Consider the following 6,142-nt stretch of genomic DNA (forward strand, 5'->3'; position numbering starts at 1 on the left):
CGTACCCAATCTGATAGTCTATGTCTTTTTATTGGAGAGTTGAGTCCATTGATATTAATAGATATTACAGAAAAGTAATTGTTGCTTCCTGTTATTTTTATAGTTAGATCTGGCATTCCATTCATGTGTCTATCTTCTTTTAGTTTTGTTGGAAGATTACATTTTTGCCTTTTCAGGGATGTAGTTCCCCTTCTTGTGTTGGAGTTTTTCAATTATTACTCTTTGAAGGGCTGGATTGGTGGAAATGTATTGTGTGAATTTGGTTTTGTCATGGAATACTTTGGTTTCTCCATCTATGGTGGTTGAGGGTTTTGCTGGGTATAGTAGTCTGGGCTGGCATTTGTGTTCTCTTAGGGTCTGTATGACATCTTTCCAGGATCTTCTAGCTTTCATAGTCTCTGGTGAGAAGTCTGGTGTAATTCTGATAGACCTGCCTTTATATGTTACTTGACCTTTTTCCCTTACTGCTTTTAGTATTCTTTCTTTGTTTTGTGCATTTGGTGCTTTGACTATTATGTGGCGGGAAGAATTTCTTTTCTGGTCCAGTCGATTTGGGGTTCTATAGGCTTCTTGTATGATCACTGGCATCTCTTTCTTTAGGTTAGGGACGTTTTCTTCTATAATTTTGTTGAAGATATTTACTGGCAATTTAAGTTGGAGGTCTTCACTCTCTTCTATACCTATTATCCTTAGATTTGGTCTTCTCATTGTGTCCTGGATTTCCTGGATGTTTTGGGTTAGGGTCTTTTTGCTTTTTGAATTTTCTTTGACTGTTCTCTCAATATTGTCTATGTTATCTTCTGCCCCTGAGATTCTCTCTTCTATCTCTTGTATTCTGTTAGTGATGCTTGCATCTATGTTTCCTGACTTCTTTCCTAAGATTTCTAATTCCAGAGTTGTCTCTTTTTGTGTTTTCTTTATTGTTTCGACTTCCAATTTTAGGTACTGGATGGTTTTACTCAATTCCTTCACCTTTTTGTTTGTGTTTTCCTGCAATTCCTTAAGGGATTTTTGAGTTTGCTCTTTAAGTGCTTCTACTTGTTTACTTATGATCTCCTGTAATTCCTTATGGAATTTTTTTGTTTCCTCTTTAAGGGCTTGTACCTCTTTACCTGTTTTCTCCTGTATTTCTTTAAGGGAGTTATTCATGTCCTTCTTAAGTTCCTCTATCAGCATTGTGAGATATGATTTAAGATCCAATTCTTGCTTTTCCAGTGTTTTGGGACATCTAGGACTTGCTGCAGTGGGAGTACTAGGTTCTGATGAAGTCAAGTAGTCTTGGTTTCTGTTGGTAGGATCCTTCGGTTTGCCTTTCCAGATCTTTTCCTTTTTGGTGTTAGATGTTCTTAGTGTCTCTGGCTAGAGCTTATCCTGTCCCTGCCGCCCTGCAAGTCCCCTGCGACTCATCGGGCCTGTGCCTCCTGTCTGGCTGCTCCAGTCTCAGAAACTCACCAGAGAGGAAATGGCGCCTCTCACCCGAGTCTCTGGCTTAAGGCGTTCCCTGGAGGTAGGCCCTCCACTTGCAGGGAGGGGCAGAAAAGGACCCTGATCCTCCTCTGTCACTCGGAAGCTGAGAGGATCGTGTCCCTGCTGCCCTGCAGCTCCCCCGGGAGTCGTGGGGCCTGTGCCTCCCGGCCGGCTGCTCTGATCTCAGAACCTCACCCGAAAGAAAATCCAGCCAATGCTCTTAAGTGCTAAGCAATCTCTCCAACCTGAGTTACTATATTTTAAAAACTACACAAGCTAAAGATTACACTAAGATCAACTTTAATGCATGCAGGCATTAATCAATGGATAGGTAGGTAGATGATACATAGATGATAAATAAATAGATAGATAGATAGATAGATAGATAGATAGATAGATAGATAGATAGATAGAGCATGCATACATACATACATAGGTAGTATACTGGCTGGTTTTGTGTGCCAACTTGACACAGGCTGGAGTTATCACAGAGGAGGGAGCTTCAGTTGGGGAAGTGCCTCCATGAAATCCACCTGTGGGGTATTTTCTCAATTAGTGATCAAGGGGGTAGGGCCTTGTGGGTGGTGCCATCCCTGGACTGGATGTCTTGGGGTCTATAAGAGAGCAGGCTGAGGAAGCCAGGGGAAGCAAGCCAGTAAGAAACATCTCTCCATGGCGTCTGCATCAGCTCCTGCTTCCTGACCTGCTTGAGTTCCAGTCCTGACTTCCTCTGGTGATCAACAGCAATGTGGAAGTAAGCTGAATAAACCTTTTCCTCCCCAACTTGCTTCTTGGTCATGATGTTTGTGCAGAAATAGAAACCCTGACTAAGATAGGTAGATAACACATAGATATTTAGATATATACATAAATGGATACACAAATAGATCCAATGATCAATTGATTGATAGATGATAGATAGATAGATAGATAGATAGATAGATAGATAGAGGGTACACACATATATACAGTGAACTTTTCTGTAATGAGTGGCCATTTAAAGTTTGATTTTCTATAATTTTGCTTGCACATTTATCTCACCATCTGTCTGGACTAATCTTTCAGCTTCCTTCTATTGGCAACTCTATGTACTATGTAAATGCATTTCTATGGAAAGCCTTGACATATTTATTTCATGCCTTTTCATGCGGGCTGCAAACTATGTGCTGCCTGCTCTTGAGGAGTGGTTTGCCAGCAACACGGAGCTTAACTGAAAAGCTAGGCATTCTTTCTTTTTTTTAACATCTCTTAAAGATTTCATATTTGCTTTTGTTAATGCTACCCCTCATCAGAGAGCAAGATAATTCAGCTGTGAAAACAAACAGACTTCCCCTAACATACGAGAGCAGAGTAACCTCACTTTCCCAAGCCACACATATTCTGTTTTAATCAAGTTTCTATTATAGGCTCACTAGGCATGAAGAAAAGTTCTCCATTCTTACTGAAGAAAACTTGGGTGCACTGAAATGTAAAGAAGCCTAACACCATTTTACTTTCCCTTATATTGGCCTTGAAAAGACAGACAAGAAAGGTAATTTAGCCAAAACCAACAAACGTACATTTACCACAAAATCCAACTCAGGCCCGGAGTGAAACAGAGCCGTGAGTTCAAGGGTATCCAGACTGGTGTGAGGCTGACTGAGAAAGCCCTGTCCTATGGGCTGCCCTAGGCAAGTTTCTAAATTTCCGAATTGGGTGGTATCCAGGCATCTCTAGGCTCTGTGTTTGGATCGTTTCAAAAACAGTAGCAAGAGTGCATGGAAGAAGCCCGGTGTTCTGAAACATGCACCCGTCGCTCCACGCTTAACAAAGTAGGTAAACTCTGGCTGAGAGGAGAAACACAGAAGCAGCAGTTCCCCGAGACCCACAAAGCCAACATGCTATTAAATGTACCACCTAACACGACTCCTTCCCTCTGTCATTCACTCACGCAGTCACCACATGTGATGGAAGAGATCCAACTCAAACACTCCCACCAGAGCATGCTCCAAGACAGATGGCCCAGCCCCAGGCTGCGCCAATACAATGCACTTCTATTCTCTATTTATTTTTGCAGTTCAAAGACCTGGCAATCACCCTCTCCATGCCTGCCACAGGACCCGGGTACTCCTGATCTCTGCCCAGTGAGTTTTATATCTGAATGCCAGCTACTCAGACTTCTTTATAAAGAACGGGCAATGTTTTAAAGAAAAAGAAACTTCAGTCTGCATTCAGACTTTGAGATTCAGATGATAAACTGCCAAGCTAGGGACTTTGCCTTAATCAGAGAAGCCACAGGCATGGCTGTTTCCTCTGGTCCTTAGGAAACTATCCGGAAGTGCAACATCTCTGGAAGTTACTGTGATGGCCTCAAATGAGTTCATTCCTGATTTCATCTGTTGAGTCGAAATAGTCATAGCCCTGTCATAAGTGGTGGTCTCCTTTCTTCTATCTGCCACCAATCTGACTTTCTAAAGAAAACTCAGGGTTAATAGGAGGTTTTGTTTGTTTGTTTGTTTCTGAGAGTTGAGCTACGTAGATTCAAATCACTGTTGAACTGCTTTACTGCTTGAGTTAAACTTTCATCAGAGAATGACTTTAAAGAAAAACAATTTAAGAGAATTCAATTTTACTTTTCAACTGTGGATGCACAGGATTTGAAGGCAATTTTATGTTACAGAGAGAGTAAAGATCCCTTTTTTCATAAATCCATTAGTGCTGAAGGGTGAAGAAATTATGAGTCTAATATAATCTTTGATGCACACCTGTGTCCAGTTTCACAATATTTTGGTATCTGTATAAAAGTATTTTGTATAATTCTATATTCTGTGCTAAGTATTATATTTGTTGTTATCAATTTAACAAGAAGTTTTTTCTTTAATAATAAAAGTCAACTCTAGGCCATTTGCCCCAGCAGACTGGCTTCATGCCTGACACAGAACCACATCTTCTCAACATGGTAAGTTCTTGATTACACGAGCACCACCTTCTAAGACTGGATTGTGACCATCAATATTCGTGTGCTGAAGAACTGCCCAGGTTTAGTTTGTGGGCAGGGCCTGTCAAGTGCTAAGCCCCTGGATCAGGGACAACAGTATCTCTAGGACTCTGTAGGGCGAGGCAGCAGTTTCTTTCTATTCAGTTCCTTTCATTCTTTCTCCACTTCTCTCTTTTATTTCTTTCTCTCCTTTCCCTCTCTTCTCCCTCTTTTTCTACATTTCCTCTCCTTCATTTCCTTCATCTATTTCTACCTATATTAGCTACTTTTAAGTACTATGACTGTGATAACTTATAAAAAAAGATTTTATTTTGGCTTGTAGTACCAGAAGGTTAGATGACAGAGGTAGCATGGTAGCAGGTGGCAGCAGAACAGGAAGACAAAAGCTCATATCTTGAGCCATGAGCAAGAACCAGAGAGAGTGCTTATAGGCCAAGGCCTTCAGCTCCCCAGGCCACTCCCTGGTGACACACTTCCTCCAACAAGTTTTCACTTCCTAAACCTGTCCAATCATTACCACAGAAGGAGACCAAATCAAGAACCTGAAGCTATCAGGGCATCTCTCATCCTGTCCTTTCTCTGTCTGGGAAAGTGTTGGGTTGAAAGTCAGAAAGAAAGTTGTCATTAGAGTCCAGACTACATTGAGCACCTGGCTTTAGGTACTGTAGGAAATGAAGTGCTATATCTGAAGCCACCCAAAGTGTTCATTATGGTTATCCATGCTGTTCGTGGACCATGGCAGCATTGTTGTCTTTGGGCTAGTGTTCAGCTTTTAACAGAGCAGAACTCACAATGTTGTTCTGTTTTAAGCACTCAATGTATTTTAGAGAAAGCATACAAAAACACCCTTTGACATCAACCTTCCTCACCCACTCTGACCCTCCCTTTACATTTTTACCATTTCTCATATCTACATTCTAATTCCAGAATAATGTTTCCATCTGATACTATTTCTTTTCAGCCCAAAGAACATTCCGTAGCATTTGTGGGAGAATAAATGTGCTTGCAATCAATTTTCTCATTTACAAAAATAAATATCTCTATTTTGTTATTTCTGAAGGATATTTAAACTGGAAATTAAGTTGTGGGTAGCTGACTCTTTTTAGACTCTAAATGCAGTCTCCTATTCCTCTAGGCACCCATGATTTCAGATGAGAAATTGTCTGTCATCTGGATCATGCTCCCCCTGTATGTGCTATGTGCCTTTTTCTTGAACCAAATTTTCAGCTTCCTCCAAAGTTCTTAGCTTCAGTATGAATTTCCTGGGATCTGCCACTGAAGAGTGGTTATTCATCACTATCTGGGAGCTAGAATCTGGTTATTATATCCTCAAATGTTTTCCAATCATCTACCTCATTATGTCCTTATGGAACTCCGATAGCTAGTAAGGAATTTTTCTACATCTCTCCTCAGTCCTCTATGGTTCTCATTACTTTCCTTGAATTAATTTCCTCATACTTTAATTCTGAATAATTTCTACATATACTTAAATTTACTGATTCTCTTTTTTTCTTTTATACTCTTTATTTACTTAAGCTAAAAGATGTACAGATATATATCAAGTTATGCACATGTGTATATATATATATTATATATATATATGATATTCCTTTTAGAAACTATATATTTTAGTTCTGGATTTTTACAAGTGATTCTACATTCCCCCCACTCCCCACTGGAGTTTCTACTTCTCTACTA

This window comes from Mastomys coucha, unplaced genomic scaffold, assembly GCF_008632895.1.
Source record: "Mastomys coucha isolate ucsf_1 unplaced genomic scaffold, UCSF_Mcou_1 pScaffold17, whole genome shotgun sequence".
Taxonomy (NCBI): Eukaryota; Metazoa; Chordata; class Mammalia; order Rodentia; family Muridae; genus Mastomys; species Mastomys coucha.